Source organism: Meriones unguiculatus, chromosome 2, assembly GCF_030254825.1.
Source record: "Meriones unguiculatus strain TT.TT164.6M chromosome 2, Bangor_MerUng_6.1, whole genome shotgun sequence".
In the NCBI taxonomy this organism is placed as follows: Eukaryota; Metazoa; Chordata; class Mammalia; order Rodentia; family Muridae; genus Meriones; species Meriones unguiculatus.
In genome coordinates, this window is record NC_083350.1 from 165916487 (window position 1) to 165942756 (window position 26270).

The 26270-nt window shown below is 39.2% G+C and overlaps 1 non-coding gene and 1 pseudogene across 1 annotated transcript; one reads left to right on the forward strand and one right to left on the reverse strand.

Moving 5' to 3' along the window:
* Positions 1-5337: 5337 nt before the first annotated feature.
* LOC110539608 (arylacetamide deacetylase-like 2) lies at positions 5338-23464 on the forward strand (annotated as a pseudogene).
* Positions 22443-22549, reverse strand: LOC132652692 (U6 spliceosomal RNA). The gene has a single exon (XR_009590269.1). It is a non-coding gene; the product is annotated as a U6 spliceosomal RNA (small nuclear RNA).
* Positions 23465-26270: the final 2806 nt, after the last annotated feature.

The window sequence follows — 26270 nt, forward strand, 5'->3', positions numbered from 1 at the left end:
AAGACAAAGTCATCCCATCTTTTCATATTTATTCTATACAGTATATGAAGTTTTGGCTACAGCAATAACAATGAAGAAAATCAAGGGGATATAAACTGGAGAGAAAGAAGTCAAATATCTCTTTTCAGATGATAACAGTAACATACATAAGTGACTGTAAAAATTCCACCAGCAGCTCTTACAGCTTATGCACACTTTCAACATTTTTTAAGTGGATTACTTGGTTTGCTGCTTTTCAGCTTCTTTAGTTCTTTATATGTACTGGATATGAGTCCTCTGTCAGATAAAGGGTTGGTGATGATTCTTTCCCAATCTGTAGGCAGTCGCTTTGTTTTGATGACAGTGTCCTTTGCTTTACAGAAGCTTTTCAATTTCATGAGGTCCCATTTATTGATTGTTGCTCTTAGAGCCTGTGCTGTTGGTGTTCTGTTCAGGAAGTTTTCTCCTGTACCAATGAGTTCAAGGTTATTCCCCACTTTTTTTTCTAGCCGATTTAATGTGTCTGGTTTTATGTTGAGGTCTTTGATCCACTTGGACTTCAGTTATGTGCAGGGTGATAAGTATGAATCTATGTTCATTTTTCTACATGTAGACATCCAGTTGGACCAGCACCATTTCTTGAAGATGCTATCTTTTTTTCATTCTATGGTTTTGGCGTCTTTGTCAAATATCAGGTGTCCATAAGTGTGTGGGTTTATTTCTGGGTCTTCTGTTCCTTTCCATTGATCCACCATTCTGTTTCTATACCAGTACCATGCAGTTTTTATAACTGTTGCTCTATAGTACAGCTTAAGATCAGGGATGGAGATACCTCCAGAAGATCTTTTATTGTAGAGGATTGTTTTAGCAATTCTGGGTTTCTTGTTATTCCATACGAAGTTGAGAATTTTTCATTCCAGGTCTGTAAGAATTGTGTTGGCAATTTGATGGGAATTGCATTAAATTTGTAGATTGCTTTTGGTAAGATGGCCATTTTTACTATGTTAATCCTGCAAAGCCATGAGCATGGGAGATCTTTCCATCTTCTGATAACGTCTTCTAATTTTTTCTTCAGAGACTGGAAATTTTTTTCATACAAGTCTTTGACTTCCTTGGTTAGGGTTACTCCGAGGTACCTTATGTCATTTGTGGCTACTGTGAAGGGTGTTGTTTCTCTAATATCTTTCTAAGCCCTTTTATCTATTGTATACAGGAGTGCTACTGATTTTTTTGAGTTAATTTTGTATCCGGTCACTTTGCTGAAAGTGTTTATCAGCTGTAGGAGTTCCCTGGTAGAGTTTTTGGGGTCACTCACGTATACTATCATATCATCTGCAAATAGTGATAATTTGACTTCTTCCTTTCCAATCTGTATCCCCTTGATCTCCTTCAACTGTCTTATTGCTCTAGCAAGGACTTCCAGAAATATGTTGAAGAGATATGGAGAGAGTGGGCAGCCTTGTCTCATCCCTGATTTCAGTGGAATTGCTTTAATTTTCTCTCCGTTCAGTTTGATGTTGGCTATAGGCTTGCTGTATATTGCCTTTACTATGTTTAGATATGTGCCTTGTATCCCTGATCTCTCCAATACTTTAAACATGAATGGATGTTGGATTTTGTCAAATGCTTTTTCAGCATCTAAGGAGATTATCATGTGTTTTTTTTTTTTTCTTTCAGTTTGTTAATATGGTGGATCACATTGATGGATTCCCGTATATTGAACCACCCCTGAATACCTGGTATGAAGCCTACTTGGTCAAAGTGGATAACATCTTTGAATGTGTTCTTGGATTCGGTTTGCAAGTATTTTGTTGAGTATTTTTGCATCAATGTTCATAAGGGAGAATGGCCTGAAATTCTCTTTTTTTGTTGAGTCTTTGTGAGGTTTAGGTACCAAGGTGACTGTGGCTTCATAGAATGAGCTTGGTAATGTTCCTTCTGTTTCTATTTTGTGGAATAGTTTGAAGAAAATTGGAGTTAGCTCTTCTTCGAATGTCTGGTAGAATTCTGCACTGAAGCCATCTGGTCCTGGGCTTTTTTTTTTTTGGATGGGAGACTTTTGATGAATGCTTCTATTTCTTTGGGGGATATAGGACTATTTAATTGATTTACCTGGTCCTGATTCAGCTTTGGTATGTCAAATTGATCAAGAAAATTGTCCATTTCATTTAGATTTTCAAATTTTGTGGCATATAGACTTTTGAAGTAAGTCCTAATGATTGTTTGGATTTTCTCAGTGTCTGTAGTTATGTCCCCCTTTTCATTTCTGATTTTTTTGATTTGGGTGGTGTCTCTCTGCCTTTTAGTTAGTTTGGCTAACGGTTTGTCTATCTTGTTGATTTTCTCAAAGAACCAGCTTTTGGTTTCATTGATTCTTTGAATTGTTTTATTTGTTTCTAATTGATTGATTTCAGCTCTGAGTTGTTTCTAATTGATTGATTTCAGCTCTGAGTTGATTTCCAGCCATCTACTCCTTTTTTGGTGTGTCTGCTTCTTCTTTTTCTACGGTTTTTAAGTGGGCCATTAAGTTGCTTGAATGAGCTGTCTCAAATTTCTTCTTGAAGGCACTTAGTGCTATGAACTTTCCTCTTAGCACTACTTTCATTGTCTCCCACAAGTTTGGGTATGTTGTGTCTTCATTTTCATTGAGTTCTAGGAAGACTTTGATTTCTTTCTTTATTTCTTCCCTGACCCAGCTGTCATTTAGTAACAAGTTGTTCAGTTTCCATGTGTGTGTAGGCTTTTTGCTATTTCTGTTGTTGTTTAGGTCCAGCTTTATTCCATGGTGATCAGACAAGATATAAGGGATTATTTCAATCTTCTTGTATCTGTTGAGGCTTGCTTTGTGACCAACTATATGGTCTAATTTGGAGAAGGTTCCATGAGGTGCTGAGAAGAAGGTAAATTCTTTTGTGTTTGGGTGTAAAGTTCTGTAATTGCCTGTAAGGTCCATTTGATTCATGACCTCTGTCAGAGATATTTTTTTTTTGTTTAATTTCTGTTTTGTTGACCTGTCCTTTGTTGAGAGTGGGGTGTTGAAGTCTCCCACTATTAATGTGTGGGAATCTATATGTGGTTTGAATTTTATCAATGTTTCTTTTACAAATGTGGGTGCTCTTGTATTTGAGGCATAGATGTTCAGGATTGTGATGTCTTCCTGGTGGAATTTTCCCTTGATGAGTATGAAGTGTCCTTCCCCATCTCTTTTGAGTAATTTTGGTTGAAAGTGTATTTTATCAGATATTAGAATGGCTACTCCTGCTTGTTTCTTGGGTCCATTTGCTTGGAAATTTGTCTTCCAACCTTTTACCCTCAGGTAATGTCTATCTTTGTGCCTTAGGTGTGTTTCTTGTATGCAACAGATTGCTGGGTTTTGTTTATGTATCCATTCTTTTAATCTGTGTCTTTTTACTGGAGAGTTGAGTCCATTGATGTTGAGAGAGATTAATGACCAGTGGCTGTTAGATCCTTTGATTTTGATGTTGGCTGTGGTCATAAGGTTATGTGCTTGGTTGCTTTTTGTTTTACTGAAATAAGGATAATTATTTCCTGTGTTTTCTTGACAGAAGCTAATTTTCTTGGGTTGTATTTTCCCTTCCAGTGTCTTCTGTAATCCTGGATTTGTGTGTAGGTATTGTTGAAATTTGTTTTTGTCATTGAATATCTTGTTTTCTCTGTCTATGAGGACTGAGAGTTTTGCTGGGTATAGTAGCTTGGGCTGACATCTGTGTTCTGTTAGGGTCTGCATGATATCCGTCCAGGCCCTTCTGGCTTTCATAGTCTCTGTTGAAAAGACAGGTGTGATTCTAATGGGTTTGCCATTATATGTTACTTGGCCTTTTTCCCTTGTGGTTTTTAGTATTTTTTCTTTGTTCTTTATACTTACTGTTTTGATTATTATGTGGCGGGAAGATTTTCTTTTCTGGTCAAATTTGTTGGGTGTTCTGTTGGCCTTATGTATTCTTATTGGCTTCTCCTTTATATTGGGGAAATTTTCTTCAATGATTTTGTTGAAAATATTTTCTGGGCCTTGGAGAAGGAGTCTTCTTTTTCCTCTATACCTATTATTCTTAGGTTTTGTCTTTTCATATTGTCTTGGATTTCTTGGATGGTCTGTGTCAGGAATTTTTTAGATTTAACATTTTCTTTGACAGATACATTGATTTCTTCCATTGTATCTTCTACACCTGAGATTCTTTCTTCCATCTCTTGTAGTCTGTTGGTTATGCTTACCTCTGTAGTTCCTGTTTTCTTCCCTAAATTCTTCCTCTCCATTATTTCCTCCATTTGTGTTTTCTTTAATTTTTCCAATTCTACCTTTAGGTCTTGAATTGTTTTGTTTACTTCCTTCACCTGTCTGATTGTATTTTCCTGTTTTTCTTATAGTTCCTTCAACTCTGTTTCTTTTATTTCTTTCAGTGATTTAGTTATTTCTTCTCTGAAGGCCGCAAACTGTTTGGCTGCATCTTCCTGTATTTCTTCATGGATGGCCATAATCTGCTTGTCTTTAACTTCCTCCATTTCTTTACGGATAGCCATGATCTGTTTGGTTCTATCTTCCTCTAATTCTTTACATATTTTATTTGTTTCCTCAATTATCCTCTTCATCAGCATAGATGTAAGGTCATCTTCTTGATTTTCTATTATGCTACGTTGTCCAGGGCTGTTCGCCCCTGGATGGCTGGGTTCTGGAGATGCCATATTGCTCTGTCTTTTGTTGGTTGAGCTTTTATGCTGACCTCTACCCATTAGGCTGTTTTAGGTGTTGGCTGTTAGTTTCTGTGCTTCCTGGAGTCCTGAGGTAGGGAGAATCCTCTTGGCCGGAAGATGATTTTTCCTGGAGTCCTCCTCTGCTTTTTGGTTATGGTCACTGTATGGCCAGTGTTTCTCAGGAATTGCCACTGCTCACCTCAGGTGTATAGACCTGAGTAGTAGCTGTGGTCTTTGTTAGGCAGGCGGGGGGGCTCTCCTCTTATCCGTAGAAGTTCTCAAGACAGCTGCCCCATTACTGGTTTTCTCGTTGTAAATTTAGTGAGCTGCTGCTGTTGTTACAGTTTTCCCAGGTACAGTCCTCTTGAAGAACCTGCTGATTCCCTAGCTGTGGGGTTTTCTCCCAACAGGGAAACTCAGCCTGTTATCCTGGGGCACACAGTTCTGTCCAGGAAAGTGAGAGGAGTGCCCAGCAAGTCTCTGGGCCAGAGGCTGAGTGTTCCACTCTGGGCCTGGAGAATGTGCACCTAGGTTGAATTAGCACCTGGGGGTGCTGCTCTGGTTTGGAGGCTGGTAACTGAGGGCTCCACTCTGGTCTGAAGGCTGGGTGCCTCAGTCTGGACCGGAAGCTGTGTGTCCCTTTCTGGGATGTCGGTTGCAGGTACTACTCTGGTCTGGAGGCTGTGGGTACAGCCCTTTGGAAGGACCAGGGATTCCCACAGTTTTGTCAATCTAGCTAGGGATAACTGGTTGATCCTTGGCACAGTATCTGAGGGCTGCTGTAATGGCTCTCTGGCTTTTGTAGGTCTGAGGATGCAGCTGTGTGCCCCAGTGCCCTAGGGGTACTCAATAATGGTGGCTGAGCACTGCGCTCCTGCCTGTATTAGAAAGCTAGAGCCTAGAGTCTGCATGAATCCAGAAAGTCTTTTTGTGCTGGGTGTACTGAGCGTTAGACCTGATGATCACCCCGCTGTGGGGTTTCCTCCTGCCAGGGACACCCAGTCTTTGCTTTGGGGACAACCGTTCTGTCTGGGGTGGCGAGTAGAACCCACAGGCACAGAAGCCCGCCTGTGGCTCCGCCTTTCTGGCCTTTGGGAGCCTGGGCATCTGCCTAAACTGGGTAATTTTCCAGAGACCTTCTCGGGATGGTGGTATCAGCTGAGTGCTCTAAGATCAGACCAGCCGTTTCCCTCCCTGTGGGTTTGCACTGACAGTGAAACTGAGTCTCTGGTGCCCTGGGGCCCACAGTTCTATCTGAAGTCGAGAATCAGGTGTGCAGGCAGGGCTCTGTGCAGGCACCTGGGTCCCCGGCTCTGGCTCCAGGCTGGCTCCTGTGCCGCCCGTGGAACCAAAGTCTTTTCCAGGGGATGTCTGGGTGACCTAAGGTCGGTCCCAATCGTTTCCTGCTCCGTGGGGTTATCTCTTGACTGGAAAATCCATTCTGTGATGTTGTGGGCCCACAGTTTAGTCAGGGATAGTGACCAGATCATGCTGGCGTGTAGCTCTGGGCTGGCGACCAAGTGCCTTGCGGAACTGGGATCTCTTCCGCAGTCTAGCTAGGTGAGTCAAAGCTGACTGAATTCCCCACAGTGGTGCATCCTCTCACCTGGAAGACCCAATCACCTGTGTTTTATGGCCATGAGTTCTGATTGTTGGTCACTGTGCCGATCCTGTTGTGCTGTTGCTCAGAATGAGAGTCCTCCTGGCGCCGCCATCTTGCCGCACCCCCCACCCCTCCCTTCTTGACTCCAGTACCTGAAACCTCTAACCACAATCCACTCTTCACTGTAAGACAGAGGTCACCAGGGAGCTTGCCATTATTTGATAAGACTTATGATTCAAAGGTCATGAAATACATCAGTGTATCTTCTGGAGAGAGTGAGATATTTACTTGCATAATTTTAACAAGTGCTTTCTAGAGTGTTCACTTTGCTTCTTTAGGATAAGTCATTGAACCTAGAGTTCCCTGATTTGAGTAGCCATAGCTGGCCGGCTTTTCTTGTCTGTTGAGTACAGGTGTTATGGTTTGTTTCTCACGCCCTTCATACGTTTACATGTCTACTGGGTATTTGAATTCCTGCCCTTTTGCTATTGAGTGCATTCCCCACAGAGCTACCTCACCCAGAGTTTTTTTCTTTTTATTCTTTCTTCTTTTAATTCTTCATCTTCTTTTATTGCTCTGTTTAAGTGTTCTAATGATATTTAAACATTGGAGAGAAGAGAATCACTGCATCGTGCCAGACACTTTAGAAAGTACATTCACCTTTTAACCAGGTGACCATTGCTTTGTTCTTTGCAGCCACTATTGCCTTGTGGTACATTCCAGTCTGATCTCTTTCTAAGTTTGTCATGCAATTTACCAACAAGTTATGGAAAATACTGAGTACCTTAATTTTATCAACTTAGATAATGATATTTCCATTATTAATTTTATTTATATGGAATGCATTTTTTCATTTTTTTCCTATATTGAGATAATCTTGTATTTGATTCCTAGCATTAAACTGAAAATTATGATTTTAATGTAGACTTGAGCTTGTTGTGCATTTATTTAATTCATAAAGTTTAAATATATTTTCTATAGGGAAAACTCATTTGTATTTACATGCTTGTAAACATGAGTGCTTGTGTGCTTGTAGGAGTGTGTGCTTATATGTATGTGTGTGCATGTGTGTATAGGTATGGGTGTCTGCCCATGTATTTGTGTAGAGGTGTATGTGAATGTGTGTGTGCCTGTAGAAGTGTGCATGTCTGTGTGGACATGTACGTTTGCATGTGTGTGTGAGTGTAGTGTTGCATGTGTGTTTGAGGAGGTGTGTGTGTGTGTGTGTGTGTGTGTATGTAGTATGTATATGTATGTGTGTATGCTAGTGTGGAGGTATGTTTTGAGTGTTTGTGTGAGTGTATTCTTTTGAGTATGTATGTGTGGTTTTGTGTGCATGTGTGTGCATTTATGTGTGTGTGTGTCCTGGATTTATGGAGTTAGTATGGAAAGGCTGTTTCCCTTTTATAATTCTTTTTTTTAATTTTATTTTTCTTTTTAGTTACATTTTGTTAACTCTGTGTCCCCGCTATATCCCGCTCCCTCATTCCCTCCCCAACCCCACACTCCCTCCCTGGTCTCCTCCCTGCCCCTTTCCAAGTCCATTGATAGGGAAGGACCTCCTCCCCTTTCATTGGATCCTGTTTTATCAGGTATCTTCAGGGCTGGTTGTAGAGTCCTCCTCTGTGACCTAACAGGACTGCCCCTCCCCTGGGGGGGGAGTCAAGGAGCCTGACCTTGAGATCCTGTTAGAAATAGTCCTTGTTTCCCTTACTTTGGAAAACTATTTGGTTACTGAGCTACCACGGGCCACATCCAAGGAGAAGTTCTAGGTTATATCCATAGATGGTGCTTAGTTGAGTGTCAGTCTCAGAAAAGACCCTGTGCCTGGATATATTTGGTCCTTGTAGAGCTCCTATCCTTTCCATATCATACTAACTCCCCTTTTTTCATATGATTCCCTGCACTCTGCTGAGGGTTTGGTTATAAGTCTTAGTGTCTGCTTTGAAACACTGGTAGGTAGAGTCTTTCAAATGCCTTTTGTGGTAGATTCCTGTCATACCTTAAATGCACATCCCATTTGTCTTTCTAAATGAGGATTGATCATCATCGCCCATGTCCACTTTCTTGATTATCTTCTTTAGGTTTGTAGATTTCATTATGTTTATCATATTTTGTAGGTCTATATAAGCAAGTATATACCATGTTTGTCTTTCTCCTTCTGGGATACTTCACTCAGAATGATCTTTTCTAGATCCCACCACTGAAATTTGCCTGCAAATTTCATGATTTCCTCCTTTTTGATTGCTGAGTAGTATTCCATTGTGTAAAAATACCACAATTTCTGTATCCATTCCTCTGTTGATGGACATCTGGGTTATTTCCAGGTTCTGGCTTTTACAAATAAAGCTGCTAAAAACATGGTTGAACAAATGTCCTTGTTGTGTACTTGAGCAAATTTTGGGTATATACCTAGGAGTGGTATAGCTGGGTCTTGAGGTAGCACTACTCCTAGTTGTCTGAGAAAGCGCCAGATTGACTTCCAAAGTGGTTGTACCAGTTCACATTCCCACCAGCAATGGAGGAGGGTTCCCCTTTCTCCACAACCTCTCCAGCATGTGTTATCACTTGAGTTTTTCATCTTGGCCATTCTGATGGGTGTAAGGTGAAATCTCAGGGTCGTTTTGATTTGCATTTCCCTAATGGCTAATGACGTTGAGCATTTCTTTAAGTGTTTCTCTGCCATTCGATGTTCCTCTTTCGAGAATTCTCTGTTTAGCTCCGTTCCCCCCCCTTTTTTTTAATGGGATTACTTGGTTTGTTGCTTTTCTGCTTCTTTAGTTCTTTATATATACTGGATATTAGCCCTCTGTCAGATAAAGGGTTGGTGAAGATTCTTTCCCAATCTGTAGGCTGTCGTTTTGTTTTGATGACAGTGTCTTTTGCTTTACAGAAGCTTTTCAGTTTCATGAGGTCCCATTGATTGATTGTTGCTCTTAGAGCCTGTGCTGTTGGTGTTCTGTTGAGGAAGTTGTCTCCTGTGCCAATGAGTTCTAGGCTGTTCCCCACTTTTTTTTCCAACTGATTTAGAGTATCTGGTTTTATGTTGAGGTCCTTGCTCCACTTTGACTTTAGTTTTGTGCAGGGTGAAAAATATGGATCTATTTTAATTTTTCTTCATGTAGACATCCAGTTGGTCCAGCACCATTTGTTGAAGATGCTGTCTTTTTTCCATTGAATGGATTTGGCTTCTTTGTCAAATATCAAGTATTCATCATTGTTCTTAGACTTAGTTTTGTTTCCATAACTTGATAATCCACCAAATACAGTTTTGTTTTTATCTCTTTCATTTCAGAGATTCAGCCCTATGATGACCTGAACCTATGGACAGCAAACAAACTTGATGCTGTTGTTGTGGGAATAGAGTAAGAGAATGACAATTTTCATGCTGTGATCATACCTTTCCAGACTAGGCTTGATTTACAAAGCAAGTCAACTAAGCTTCAGTCATGGCTGGATCCCTGTTCTGAGCTTAGGTTTAACTTATTTTTTTCTTACCTAGAAAAAGCAGCTACTACAGTCTTGGGATGTGTTTAACCTGAGGTACTAATAAAAACACTGTAAGTTAGATTTACTCATGGACTTAGTAATATTAGATGATCAATGTTGTGACATTCAAATGTTCTTCAATTAGAGTTTTCATATATCATGATTTTGACCCAAATTTCCATCATACACCAAAGATGAGAAGATACATATTACATTAATATTTATTGTGTGTACTCTATATTTATGAAATGTTCATCATGAGGGTGAATGTTTCCTGCCAACTCCATAGTGCAGAACGGGATTTACAGAATTATACACTTACCAGAATACTCTAAAAGGAATCTCTTCACTGCAAATGTAATAGAATCAGGTAAATATACTGGAAGGGTTGGTGATGTCCTTGTAATCCTTGAAGCAACTAGAATAATTATATTTTCAGAAATATCTGACTTACAATCTTTTTAAAATTTTTTTTATTAATTACACTTTATGCGCTTTGTATCCCTCCTGAGGTTCCCTCCTTCCTTCTGTCCCAATTCCTCCCTTCCTACGCCCTCCGCATGCATGCCCCAATCCAAGTCCATTGATAGGGGAGGTCTTCTTTTCCTTCTTTCTGATTCTAGTCAATTAGGTCTCATCAGGAGTGGCAGCAATGTCTTCTTCTGTGGCCTAGTAATGCTGCTCCCCCCTCACGGGGAGGTAATTAAAGAGCAGGTCAATCAGTTCAAGTCAGAGACAGTCCTTGTTCCTAAAATCTGTACACCTAAAGAAACTAATCAAGATGGAGGACTCTTGCTAAAATTCTCAATCCCTATCCAGAAAGGCAAAGAGGATGGACATCAGAAGAAGGAGAAGAGAGGGAACAATTTAGGAACCTGCCACAGAGGACCTCTGAAAGGCTCTGCTCTGCAGACTATCAAAGCAGATGCTGAGACTTATGGGCAACCTTTGGTCAGAATACAGGGAATCTTATTAAAGAAGTGAGAAACAGTAACATCTGGAGAGGACAGGGGAGCAAGGAGAGCAACAGAACCAAAAATTCTGAAACACATTGGTCTTTCCTTAAACTGATACTCCAACCAAGGACCATACATGGAGATAAACCTAAGACACCTGCACAGATGTAGCCCCTGACTTACAGTCTTAAGGATGGTCTGGCCTTCTTGTTGTTATTTTAACACTGTCTAGCACATTATTATTTTGTAGAAGATTTTGAAATGGTTTGTTATATTACATTTACATTAATAATTGTATAATTTATAAGGTACTTGTTATTATTTACCTTGGCATGTGTTCATATTTTTAAATTATATATATATAGTATGTAAGTTATATTTTATTATTTTAAAATATTTAGATACTATTTGAACTATAAAAACCCATGAGAACTACATAAATAACATTACTTATATAACTGAAGAATTCTAATGCTTTAAAATGATAGAGATAAATAATAAGACATCTCAATTGAGGCATGTTCCTGTAATACACACAAACATACGCACACACTCACAGAATAAACCATCCAATAGTATATTCCCTTGCTAATAAATTTACAGTGTTTTAGGAAGACCCATAATACACTTGAATAATATTAGGATATCTTAATTATGGAAAAATATTTAAGTATCACTATTAAATAGTTGTTGTTGTTATTGTCTGTGTTTTTGTTTAAATCTACAGGCTTACTCCTCAGTATCCATTCCTAGCTGCCCTTGAAGACTGTGTTCTTGTGATCAAGTTTTTTCTTCAAGAAAAAAATCCTTGAAAAGTATGGAGTAGATCCTGCTCATATTTGTATTTCTGGAGACAGTTCTGGGGGTACATTGACAGCAACAGCAACTCAAATTGTATGTTGAATTTCTTTACAGGTTTGACTATTCTGCCCTTGGTCTGAGATGCTGAGGCCTTCACTTCTGTCTGTCCACAGGGTTTCTCCTTGGCTGCTTCTAGTCTTTACATCTCACTCTACCAGCTGCACTGGGCACCACAAGCAAACTTCCTTTTACTCTTTGTGTACCTGACTCTACATCTTTGAAATAGCTAATGAAATTCTATGAGGTGGCCTACAAGACAGATCTATAAATAACTCAAGCATTTACGACACGACATTTGATAGCCAGATCACATCTTTGCCAGACCACAGCTTTTTTGGTTGAAGAGACATGGCTTAGCTATATAAGTGTAGCACTTTCCTTCCAACATTCTAGAGGCCATAAAAGTCTCTTTGTATCCTTAGAGTTTAATAACATTCAGATATTCCATGGTAATAACTACAGTCTTCCCAAAAGGTGCCAGTGTGACTCCACAAGGGCTGCTGGAAAAGGTAAAAAGCAAAGGTTTGTTATAGATCCACTTCTGTGCCCTGCAATTTCAAATGATCCTGGTCAGGTGAGACTTGTTATCCATCTACATGGCCAACACTGAGACCTGTGAAACTGTTCCTAGGACAGCTCTTAAGTCCTGGACTAACTCAGGCAACAGGAAGTTTTCCATAAATGCTGTTTTATAAAAGGGTCTGAGCTGGAGCTCCTGATCATCAGAGTTTCTCTGAGAGATTTGGTATATAATATTCTGGAAGAGTTTCAGTGCATTGGGACCTACTGTTTTAGGTGTTTAATAATAAAGAATAGTAGTATGAATATACAGTATGAGGTACAGACAGATATTTCTGTCATAAAAGTTCAGTAGCTTTAGTACAATGGGTATTGAATAAGAAAACCCAGTGTCTCAGGACTGCATTGTAATACTAACATTTTGATCTCAGATACTGTTCTTCCCATTATTCATTCCCTTTAAGGCATCAAGTTTAAGCTAGCATGTTATTATTCAGGCATTTCTTTCTGCTTCTTTTGATTAAACATGTGGAAATTTGACGTACTGTTAAAGGCCATTATTCTTGCTCATTTTTCTAAAATGTGAAGAATTTAATTTATAATTCTTTTCTATTTTGTATAAATGTGTATACATGAGTGCTGGTTCATGCTCAGATGTGTGCTCAAGCATGTAGACATCCATACTTTCTGTATTTACTTTTGATCTCTTTTGAAGTAAGCTGATTAACTCACCTTAAGCTGCAACATTCTGAAAAACTAGGTGGCCAGTGGAATCCAGGAATGCACTTGTCTCTACCTTACATTTGCTCACCTGTGTTCATACCAGCTTCATTCATAATAGCCAGAATCTGGAAACAACCTAGATATCCCTCAACGAAGGAATGGATACAGAAATTGTGGAACATTTAAAAAGTGGAATACTACTCAGCAATTAAAAACAAGGAAATCATGAAATTTGCAAGCAAAATTTAGGAAGTAGAAAAGATCCTGAGTGAGGTATCTCAGAAGAAAAAAAGACACACATGGAATCTATGCACTTATAAGTGGATATTAGACATATAACATAGGATAAACATACTAAAATCTCTACATCTGAAAAAGCCAAGCAAGAAGAAGTACCCTGGGTGAGGTGCTCACTCCTTAGTCAGAAAGGCAAATGGAATGGAAAGACAAATGGCAGAAGAGAAAGAAAACAGGGAACAGGACAGGAGCCACCACAGAGTATCTCTGATAGACTCTACCCAGTAGGGTATCAAAGCAGATGTTGAGACTCATAGCCAAACTTTGGGCAGAGTACAGAGAATGTCATGAAAGAAATGGGAGATCTAAAGACCTGGAGAGGACAAGAATGCCAAAAGGAGAGCAACAAAAACAAAAAACCCAGGCCCATAGATCTTTTTTGACTATGATAATCCAACCAAGGACCATGCATGGAGATAACCTAGAACCCCTTCACAGGTGTAGCCCATAGGAGCTCAGTGTCCAAGTGGGATCCCTAGTAAGAGGAGCAGGCACTGCCTCTGACATGAACTCAGTGCCCCTCCACCCGCCATGGGTTGCAGCCTTACCAGGCCACAGAGGAAGACAGTGCATCCAGTCCTGATGATACCTGATAGGCCACGATCAGATAGAAGGGGAAGAGATGCTACCTGTCAGTGGACTGGAAGAGGGCATGGGAGGAGAAGAGAGAGAGAGTGGGTTTGGGAGGGGGTGAGGAAGGGGGCTACAGCTGGCATACAAAGACAATAAATTGGAATAAATAAAAATATATAAATAAATAAACTGAAAAAGAAGAATCTATTTGGGATCACCCCACCTTGCTTATGAAGAAGCCATCACTTGAATCTCCCTCTGTTTTGCTTTCATGTACAATACTGTTTTCTCTCCGACTCTTCTGATAATACTGCATTTCTTTTTTTTTTTTATCAAGAGACTGTATAACATTCTCTTAGGAAATTATTTCTCTCTTTAATTTGTGGAATCTTGTATCTATTGTGTGTGTGTGTGTGTTTTAGTTGGCCAGATACTCTTTCTTATATTTTCTTAAAATTTCAACTAATCCTCCCATTATAGATAAATTAACTTCTTAGATGAGGGCCTGTCCTTGACCTAAACAGATCTTGAACTCTCTCATGGAGGGCTGCAGATGCAGACATCTGTGGATATGGTATTACTGTAGATGCACATGAACTGCCTAAAGAATGACCCTACAAAACTCACTGCTCATTCTTGCCTGAATTTGCATAAGTAGAAAAGGAAAGGAAGGAAAATTTTCCTACATCTGCAAACTCAGAGCATTTTCTCTTTCTCATAAAGACAGGGATATATACACCAACATTCCACATCTTTTTCTGCTTTATTGATTTTGTAAATTACCCTGTGTGTTTCTCCAAAGTTAGGATTCATGTCTGAATTATTACCTGTAACATGTTAAAGTTCCATTTTAATTTATATGTCAAATTTAGGTTTTTTACACATGTTGTATTTGTTCATACATACACATTATACATGTTTATGATGTGTGTGTGTGTGTGTGTGTGTGTGTGTGTTTTAAGCTAGATGAACATGGTGACACATACCTATGACTGCGCACTTGGGATGCAGAGAATGGAAAACAATATATTCCAAAGCATTATGGTATATACAAATATAGTCTCCTCCTTTTGTCACACAGACACCCCCACACACAATCAGATACCCTAAAATGATTTTATAAAATGTAGTCATTTTTGACTGTTTTAATTTTTTATTAATTATTTTATTTTTTATTAATTACAATTTTGTTTTCACTTTGCATCCCCACTGTAGCTCCTTTTCCTCCCTTCCCAAACTCATCTTCTCTCCTGCTTCCCTACCGGAGCCTTTCCCCTAGTCCACTTATAAGGGAGATCCTCCTCCCCTTCCCTCTGATCCTGGTCTATCAGGTCACATCAGGAATGGCTGCAATGTCTTTCTCTGTGGCCTGGTAAGGCTGCTACCCCTTCAGGGGGAGGTGATCAAAGAGCTGGCCAATCAATTCCTGTCAGAGACAGTCCCTGTCCCCATTACTATGAACCCACTTGGACGCTGAACTGCCATGGGCTACCTCTGTGCAGGGGTTCCAGGCCATATCCATGAATGGTCCTTGGCTGGAGTATCAGTCTCAGAAAAGACCCCTATGTCCAGACTTTTTGGATCTGCTGCTCTCCTTGTGGAGCTCCTGTCCCCTCCAGGTCTTACTATCCCCTACTTCTTTCATAAGATTCCCTGCACTCTACCCAAAGTTTGACTATGAGTCTCAGCGTCTGCCTCAATACCCTGTAGGGTAGAGTCTTTCAGAGGCCCTCTGTGGTAGGCTACTGTCCTGTTCCCTGTTCTCTCTTTCCTCCAAAGTCCATCCTCGTTGCCTTTCTGAATGGGGATTGAGCATCTTAGCCAAAGTCCTCCCTCTTGATTAGCTTCCTTAGGTGTACAGATTTTAGTATGTTTATCCTATATTATAAGTCTAACATCCACTTAGGAGTGAGTACATACTCTGTGTGTCTTGTGTCTTTCTGCTCCTGGAATACCTCACTCATGATGATATTTTCCAGTTCCCACTATTTATCTGCAAATTTCATGATTTCTTTGTTTTTTGTTGCTGAGAAATATTTCATTGCGTAGACATGCAGCACAATTTCTGTATCCATTCCTCAACTGAGAGGCATCTGTGCTCTTTCCTGCTTTTGGCTATTACTAATAATAAATGGCTGCTACAAACATAGTTGAGAAGATGTCCTTGTTGTATACTTGTATGTCTTTTGGATATATGCCTAGCAGTGGTATAGCTGTATCTTGAGGAAGCGCTATGACTAATTGTCTGAGAAAGCACCAGGTTGATTTCCAGAGTAGTTGTACAAGTTTACATTCCCACCACCATTGGAGGAGGGTTCCCCTTTCTCCACATCCTCTCCAGCATGTGTCACTTAAGTTATTCATCTTAGCCATTCTGATGGGTGTAAGGTGAAATCTCAAGGTTGTTTTTATTTGCATTTCCCTAATGTATAAGGATACTGAGCATTTCTCTGCCTTTTGATATTTCTCTATTGAGAATTCTCTGTTTATTTCTGTACCCCATTTTTAAATTGGATAATTTGCTTTATTGATGTTTAACTTCTTGAGTACTTTATATAGTCTAGATATTAGCCCTCTATCAGTTATAGGTTTGGTGAGTATCCTTACCCAATCTGTAGGCTCTCATTTCGTTCTGACAACAGTGTCTTTTGCTTTACAGAAGTTTTCAGTTTCATGAGGTCCCATTTATTGATTGTTGCTCTTAGAGCCTGTGCTGCTGGTGTTCTGTTCAGGACGTTGTCTCCTGTGCCAATGAGTTCAAGGCTCTTTCCCACTTTTTCTTCTAAGAGGTTAGTGTGTTTGGTTTATGTTGAGGTCTTTGATCCACTTGGGCTTCAGTTTTGTGTAGGGTGATAAGTATGGATATATTTGCATTTTTCTACCTCCAGCTAAACCAGAAGCATTTGTTGAAGATGCTATCTTTTTTCCATTTTATAGTTTTGGCATCTTTGTCAAAAATCAGGTATCCATAAGTGTGTGGGTTTATTCCATTGATCCACCAGCCTGTTTCTAAGCCAGTACCATGCAGTTTTTGTTATTTTTGCTCTATAGTACATATTGATTTCAGGGATGGAGATACCTCCAGAAGACCTTTTATTGAAGAGGATTTTTTTTTAGCAATTCTGGGTTACTTGTTATTCCATATGAAGTTGAGAATTTTTCTTTCAAGGTCTGTAAAGAATTGTGTTGGTAATTTGATGGACAGTGCATTGAATCTGTAGATTACTTTTGGTAAGATGGCCATTTTTACTATGTTAATCCTTCCAAGCCATGAGCATGGGAGATCTTTCCATCTTCTGATATCTTCTTTAAATTCTTTCTTCAGAGACATGAAATTTTTTTTCCTACAAGTCTTTGACTTGCTTGTTCAGAGTCACAGTAAGGTTTGTGGCTATTATAAAGGGTGTTGTTTCCTTAATTTCTTTCTTGGCCCTTTTGTTTGGTATAGAGGAGGGCTACTTTTTTTTAGTTAATTTTGGGTGCAGCTACTTTTTTTAAAGGTGTTTATTAGCTGTAGGAGTTCCCTGGTAGAATTTTTGGGGTCACTCAGGTATACTATCATATCATCTGCAAATAGTGATACTTTGACTTCTTTTTTATTCTCCAATTTGTATTGCCTTGATCTTTTTTAATTGTCTTATTGCTCTAGCAAGAACTTCAAGAACTATATTGAAGAGCTATGGAGAGATTGGGAAGCCTTGCCTTGTCTCTGATTTCAGTGGGATTGATTTAAGTTTCTCTCCATTGAGTTTGATGATGACTATAGGCTTGCTGAATACCGCCTTAGCTATTTTTAAGTGTTTGCCTTGTATCCCTGATCTCTCCAAGACTGTCTGTCTATTTAAACATGAATGGATGGTGAACTTTGTCAAATGCTTTTCAGCATCTAAGCAGATTATCATGTGTTTTTTTTCTTTCAATTTGTTTACATGGTGGATTGCATTAATGGATTTTTGTATCTTGAACCACCTTGCATACATGGGATGAAGCCTTCTGAGTCATAGTGTATGATATCTTTGATGTGTTCTTGGATTCAGTTTGCAAGTATTTTGTTGAGTATTTTTGCATCAATGTTCATAATAGAGATTGGCCTGAAATTCTCTTTCTTTGTTGGGTCTTTGTGAGGTTTAGGTATCAAGGTGACTGTGGCTTCATAGAATGAGTTAGGTAATGTTCTGTTTCTGTTTTGTGGAATAGTTGGAAGAGTATTGGTGTTAGCTCTTCTTTGAAGGTCTGATAGATTTCTGTGCTGAAAACATCTGGCCCTAAGCTTTTTTGGCATGGTAGAATTTTGATGACAGCTTCTATTTACTTAGGGGATATAGGATTATTTAATTGATTTACCTGGTCTTTCTTCAGCTTTGGTCAGTGGAATCAATTAAGAAAATTGTCCATTTCACTTAGATTTTCAAATTCTGTGGCATATAGCCTTTTGAAGTAAGTCCTAATGATTGTTTGGATTTCCTCAGCATCTGTTGTTATGTCCCCCTTTTAATTTCTGATTTTGTTGATTTGGATAGTGTATCTCTGCCTTTTAGTTAGTTTGGCTAAGAGTTTGTCTATCTTGTTGATTATCGCAAAGAACCAGCTCTTGGTTTCATTGGTTCTTTGAATTGTTTTATTTGTTTCTTATTTATTGAGTTAAGCCCTGAATTTGATTATTTCCAGATGTCTACTCCTCTTTGGTGTGTCTGTTTCTTTTATCTTTTAGGTGAGCCATTAAGTTGTTTGAATGAGATGTTTCAAATTTCTTCTTGAAGGCACTTAGTGCTATGAACTTTCCGCTTAGCACTGTTTTCATTGTGTCTCATAAGTTTAGGTATATTGTGCCTTCATTTTCGTTGAATTCTAGGAAGACCTTAACTTCTTTCTTTATTTCTTCCCTGACCCAGCTCTCATTTAGTAGTTGTTCAGTTTTCATGTGTGAATAGATTTTTGCTTTTTCTGTTGTTGTTGAGGTCCAGTTTTAGTCCATGGAGATCAGATAGGATACAAGGGATTATTTCAATCTTCTTGTGTCTGTTGAGGCTTGCTTTGTGACCAACTATATGGTATGTTTTGGAGAAGGTTCCATGAGGTGCTGAGAAGAAGGTAAATTCTTTTGTGTTTGGTGAAAAATTCTGTAGATGTCTGTTAGGTCTATTTTATTAATGACCTCTGTTAGAGTATTGTTTCTTTGTTTAATTATTTTTTTATTGAGAGTGGAGTGTTGATGTCTCCCACTATTAATATGTGTGTGGGGGGGGCTATGTGTGGTTTAAGTTTTATTGTTTTTCTTTCTTTCTTTCTTTTCTTTTCTTTTTTTTTTTTTTTTTTTACAAATGTGTGTGCCATTGTATTTGGGGCATAGATGTTCAGGATTGTGATGTCTTCCTGTAGAATTTTCCCTTGATGAGTATGATGCGTTCTTCCCCATCTTTTATTAGATGTTAGAATGGCTACTCCTGCTTGCTTCTTGGGGCCATTTGCTTGGAAAAACATCTTCCAGCACTTTACTCTTAGGTAATGTCTATCTTTGTGACTTAGGTGTTTTTCTTGTATGGAACAGATTGTTGGGCCTTGTTTATGCATCCATTTTGTCAGTCTGTGTCTTTTTATTGGAAAATTGAGTCCATTAGTGTTGAGAGAGATTAATGACCAGTGGCCATAAGATCTTTTGATTTTGGTGTTGGCTGTGGTAGAGTGTTTGTGTGATTGGCTTCTTTTTGTTTTGCTGTAATGAGGGTATTTATTTCCTGTGTTTTCTTCAAAATAGTTAGTTTTTTTGGGTTGTATTTTTTCTTCTAGTATCTTCTATAATGCTGAATTTGTGTGTAGGTATTGTTCAAATCTGTTTTGTCATTGAATATCCTTTTTTTCCCCAAGTATGAGGACTGAGAGTTTTGCTGGGTATAGTAGCCTGATATCTGTGTTCTCTGAAGGTGTGCATGGTATCTGTCCAGGTCCTTCTGGATTTCATAGTCTCTGTTGAGAAGTCATATGTGATTTTTATGGGTTTGCCATTATATGTTACTTGGCTTTTTCTCTTACCACTTTTAGTATTTTTTCTTTGTTCTGTATACTTACTGTTTTTATTATTATGTGGTGGGAAGATTTTCTTTTTTGGTTTAATTTATTAGGTGTTCTGTAGGCCTTTTGTATTCTTATAGACCTCTCCTTTAAGTTTCTTCTATCCTTTTATTGAAAATATTTTCTGGGCTTTGGAGACAGGAATCTTCTTTTTCCTTTATTCCTTTTATTCTTTGGTTTTGTCTTTTCATGTTGTCTTGGACTTCTTAGATGATTTGTGTCAGGATTCTTTTTTTGAAAATTTATTTGGTATATTAAACACCAGACAAGAGTCCATTTGAAAAGACTGTATGACTCATAAACCAACACAGACCTGCTTCCTTCAGAATCTGGATTTGAAATCTAGAGGTTCCACTGGCCTGTTGTCTTTTCTTTTCTTTTCTTTTTTTCTTTTCTTTTTTGTTTGTTTGTTTGTTTGTTTGTTTGTTTCAGAGGCATCAGACACCCTTCATAGATGGTTGTGAGCCACCATGTGGTGGCTGGGAATTGAACTCAGGACTCTGGAAGAGCAGCCAGTGCTCTTAACTATGGAGCCATCTCTCTAGCCCCATGTCAGGAATTTTTTAGATTTATGTTTTCTTTGATGGATACATCAATTTCTTCTGCTGTATCTTCCATACCTGAGATTCTTTCTTCTGTCTCTTGTAGTCTGTTGGTTATGCTTACCTCTGTAGTTCCTGTTTTCTTTCCTAAGTTCTCCCTCTCCTTGATTTCCTCTGTTTGCGTTTTTTTTTAACTTATCCAATTCTATCTTCAGATCTTGAACCATTTTGTTGATTTCCTTCACCTGTCTGACTGTATTTTCCTGTTTTCCCTTCAATTCCTTCACCTGTTTATTTGAACATTACCCTGTTTCTTTTATTTCTTTAAGTGATTTAATAATTTCCTCTCTTTTTTAAATTAATTTTATTTTATTAATTACTCTTTATTTACTTTGTATCCCCCCATAAGGCCCTCCCGGCCCTACCCTCCCTCCTCCTTCTTCACACATGCCCTTCTCCAAGTCCACTGATAGGGGAGGTCCTCCTCTCCTTCCTTCTGATCTTAGTCTATCAGATCTTATCAGGAGTGGCTGCATTGTCATCTTCTGTGGCCTGGTAAGGCTGCTACCTCCTCAGGGGGAGGTGATCAAAGAGCAGGCCAATCAGATTATGTCAGAGGCAGTCCGTCTTCCCATTACTGTGTAACCTGTTTGGACACTAAGCTGTCATAGACTACATCTGTGCAGGGGTTCTAGGTTATCTCCATACCTGGTACTTGGTTGGAGTATGAGTCTGTGAGAAGACCCCTGTGTTCAAATTTTCTGGTTCTGTTGCTCTCCTTGTGGGGTTTCTGTCCTCTCCAGATCTTACTATTTTCTACTTAAGATTTCCTATTTAGATTTCCTACTATTTCCTACATAAGATTCCATGCACTCTGCCCAACAGTTGACCATAAGTTTCAGCGCCTGCTTTGATAGTCTGCAGGGCAGAGCCTTTCAGGGGCCCTCTGTGACAGTTTTCTTGGTTGTTTCCTGTTTTCTTCTTCTTCTGATGACCATCCTCTTTGTTTTTCGGGATGGGGATTGAGTGTTTTAGTCAGGGTCCTCTCTCTTGATTAGTTTCTTTGGATGTACAGATTTTAGTAGGTTTATCTTATGTTATATGCCTATATGAGTGAGTATATACTGTGTGTGCTTTTCTGCTTCTGGGACAGCTCACTCAGGATGGTCCTTTCCAGGTCCCACCATTTACCTGCAAATTTCATGATTTTCTTATATTTCATTGAAGAATAATAATCCATTGTGTAGACATTTCCTCTCTTAAAGCCACAAACTGTTTGGCTGCATCTTTTTGTATTTCTTTACAGATGACCGTAATATGTTTGATTTTATCTTCCCTAATTCTTTATACATTTTATTTGTTTCTTCCATTAACCTCTCATAAGAATAGATGTAAGGTCATCTCCCTGAATTTCACTTATAGGCTGTCCACAGCTACTTGCCCCTGGATATCTGGGTTCTGGGAATGCCATATTGCTTTGCCTTTTGTTGGTTGTGCTTTTATGCTGGCCTCTACCCATTTATCCATCTCAGGTGTTGTCTGTTAATTTCTGGTACCAAATGGAGTCCTGGGGTGGTAGTATCCCCTTGGCAGTGTTCTGAAGGAGATTTTGTCAGCTTTTGACTATGGTCAACTGAATGGTGGTGCTTCTCAAGAAGTGTCACAGTTCACCTCAGGCATATGGACCTGTATTATTACTCTGGTGTTCAGGAAGGCTCTTCTCTCATCAAGAGAAGACCTGGAGATGGCTACCCTGCTGCTGGGTTTCTTGCTCTGAATTTAGTGAGTTGCAGCTGCTGCTGTTAAGCTGTACTTGGTGGATACAGCCCTGGTGAAGAACCACTGAGTCCTGTGGTTTAATCAATTTAGCTAGAGATAACTGGTCACTCCTTGGAGCAGTATCTGAGGGCTGCTCCATAAGCTCTCAGGCTTTTGTAGGTCTGAGGTTGGAGGGGTGTGCCCCAGTACCCTAGCCATAATCAGTAGCAGGTGAGCACAACACTCCTGGGTACAGAAGAAGGCCAGAGATTAGGGCCTCTGGAAACCCAGAAACTTTTCTGGAGCTGGTTGTCCTGAGGGTTTAAACCAATGCTTACACTGAGTCTGTGGAGTTTGGGGCTCTAAAATATGGTAATTTTCACAAACTTGCATGTCATCATTGCGCAGGAACCATGCTAATCTTCTCTGTATCATTCCAATTTTAGTATATGTGCTGTTGAAACGAGCACATAAGATGTAATCTTAAGCATAGTTTTTCTGTCATCTTCTCTGGAGCCCCATGCCAATGTTTTATTTGATTACCATCCTGTGAATAAATGTCTGTGAGTGGGCTAGCATGCTCTATAATTTCATTGGTGAAGGTAGAATGACTCAGTCTCACATCTGCCAAGCAATGAGTAAATATGGGGAGAATAATCACTAGTGTTTATAGTTTATGGATTTATTTACCCTAAGTTAATAAGATAAAGCTATGAATACCATTGTATAAAAATTATTGAGTATTGTTTCTATATTTCTAGCTCCAGAACAATCCAGAGTACAAAGAAAAAATTAAGGCGCAAGCCTTGATATATCCTGGACTACAGTTTATTGACAGCTTGATGCCATCTCATCAAGATTATGAACATGGTCCCTTTCTGTCAAGGGAAATGGCAATTAAGTTGGCAAGACTATACTTGACTGAAAACACATCCCTGAAACAGGCTTTACTGAGAAATGAGCACATGCCTGAAGGATCAGGACACCTGTTCAAGTTTGTTAACTGGAGTGATTTTCTTCCTGACAAGTATAAAAAGAACCATATTTACACTAAACCTATTCTTGGCAAACTAAATGCTTCCTACCCAGCACTCTTGGATAGCAGGCTCTCCCCTTTGCTAGCCAGTGACTCCCAGTTACAGAGTTTGCCACTGACCTACATCCTCACTTGTGAACCTGACATTGTAAGAGATGATGGATTTATTTATGTTGCACGGCTTAGAAATGTTGGAGTTCAAGTTACTCATGACCACATTGAAGACAGAGTCCATGGAGCCATAACACTCACCACACTACCATATAATTTACATTTAGGATTAAGAATAAGAGATAAGTATATTAATTGGTTAGAAAAAAAATTACAAATCAAGTGTGCATGTAGTTAGTTAGTCAGTGGTAATTTTAGGTAATGTTTAGTCAACATGATTATACCTTGAGTTTTAGATAAACCAAAATTTAGTTTAGTGTGAAGATCATTGTGGTTCCTAATCTGATAAAGAAGGACCCTGAAGGGAGAGAAACCCCACAAGGAGACGAACAAAGCTTAAAAGGATGAGGCTAGGAGGTACTGCCGAGACTGATGTTTCAATTAAAGATCATGCATAGGGAGGACCTAGACTCTTTGCTCAGATGTAGCCCAAAGAAATCTCAGTGTCCAAGTGTGTGCCCTAATAAGGGGAGAAGAGACAGTCTCTGACATGAACTCTATTTCCTGTTCCTTGAGTGCTTCTCCCTGGTGGGATGACCTAGCCAGCCCACAGAAGGAAGATCCAGGCATCCCTGATGGGACCTGGAAGGCTAGGATCAGAAAGTAGGGAAGGAGGAGGACTTCCCCTATCTGTGGACTAGGGAAGAGGGATAAGGGGAGAAAGAGGGAGGGGAGGTGGGACTGGGAAGAGATGAGGGATGTGTCTACAACTGGGATGAAAAGTAAATAGATTGTAAATAATAATAACAATAATAAAAAAATAATAATAATGATCATTGTTTATGATGGAGAAATATATTTAACTCTTTTAATCTTAGTCACTGAAGAAGTGAAGGCATTTGCTTATTATTCCCATTACTATCATATATTGTATAGCAATAGATAGTCTCTAAGAATTCAGAAATTCAACTGTCAGGCAGAGTGAATGGAATTTTATGTAAGAAGTGGGAAATAGTAAGAGCTGGAGAGGACAGGAACTCCACAAGGAGAGCAACAGAACACAGGGAACTTCCCAGAGACTCATACTCCAACCAAGGACTATTCATGGAGATAACTTAGAACCCTGACAATGCAGCCACTTCTGATGAGAACTGATAGACTAAGATCAGAAAAAAGGAGAGGAGGACCTCCCATATCAGTGAACTTGGGGTGGGGCATGCATGCAGAAAGGGGAGGAGAAGGAGGGAGGGGCTTATGGGGGGATACAAAATGAATAAAGTGTAATTAATAAAAGTTAAATAAAAAATTAAAAAGAAAAAAAAGAATTCAAAAATTGTAGCTCAGTGTTGCAATATTATATATATGCAAAAAGACATGGCAGTTTCCAGGCCATGATAAGAATGGAATGATAAGGAGGAGAATGTTTAAAGGAGAAAACTTGAAATGACAGTTGTATGGAGTGAGTATTTCTTTGCATTCTTGGCAAGATTGCCAATTATGTGTTGTCTGTACATTAATTCTATATGCTCAATACAAATTACACTCTTTTATTTCAGACCTTCTGAAATTTCTATACTCTTTAATAAGCCCTTCTTTATTGCAGAAAATCCTATCACCTGACCTGCAAATGTTTCCTGTAGTTTAAATATGTGAGCCTTATTTATATTTTAGCAAAATGAAATATAAAGGGAATTAAGTGAACTACATCAATTGCTACACAGTGATTCATAATCCATGGTGATATCTAAGTGACTATATGTGGCAGTCAGATTATTCATGCTGTTTTTATCAATTTCCAAAGTGAGTCATTAGCACATGCAAAGAGTGTACACATAGGAAGTTATATAAGCTGACAGTCTCTAACATATTTGCTTCTTTGTTTGATGAGACCTGCACACTTGTGAGCTCACAAAAACTGCATAGTAAATAATTTTTCTTTCTTTCTGGGAGTCATTAAAAACATTATCTAGTTTTCTGAGATTCCAGTGAGTGGACTGCTTGCATATGATTTCTTTTACTTGGTTTGAGCCTTATCCTACTGCTGAGCCAGATTTTAAGAACATACTAAACTGTATTTATGGATATGATTTACAACCAATCCTCATTAAAAAAAAGAAGAAGAAAAAGAAAGAAAGAAAGAAGAAGAAAGAAAGAAAGGAAGGAGGAAAGAAAGAAAGAAAGAAAGAAAGAAAGAAAGAAAGAAAGAAAAAAGTTTTATTTCAGCTTCTGTTTGAGAATTTGTTCTGGTTAATTCACCTATAATCTCCTAACTAATCTGTAAGATTTCATTATAAGAGTCTCTCCTGATATTTAAACACTGGCTATTTCAAGCAACCAGGGTTCTTTGCTGTTGCTTTTATCATGCCCCTACGATATTCTCTGTGGGGCTCATGGACTGTGCCTCTAGAAAAACTGGCAAGGAACTGCCAAGGTACAGCATGTACAAACCCACGAAATCCCAAATTTGAGGTTACTGTCTAATCCTGAGAACAGACGGTGAGGGACAAAGCTCTCTCCTGCTTCTGTGTCTGCCTCAGGAGCATGTGACACAAAACCCAGGTGGCTAGAGGAGGTCAGTCACATGATCTTCTCACTGCTTATCTTTCCCCAGACAAATAGAGCATTGCCAGCATCCTAAGTCCCATAACATTCTTCCTCAAAACCTCTCTCCATTGCCCAAGGATTATCAATCCCTGTCTCACATGAAATAAAGTGTGGAGCACCATCTGCTTCACCTAAGTACATCTGAGACTGGCTGCTCATTCTGAACTGTGGCACTTCCTCCTAAAGGATTCATCACTAGACCCTCAAACTGGACTCCCAGTCAGTCAGTCACACAGAACTGCCACAGTCATTGCTAGAGCTCAGTGGCTCTGTGAGCTTCTGCTTCTCACCTCCCCCTGCTGTGGTGCTGATCTGCAGGAGTGAGCTGTCAGCTTTCCCTCAGCAGCTAATGGACCCTCCTGAGATTTTTTGCTGCCTGGCTTGTTTGCCAGAGCCCTGAGCTCCCAGAAGCCACCTGGAATGGTATCAACAGGCCAACT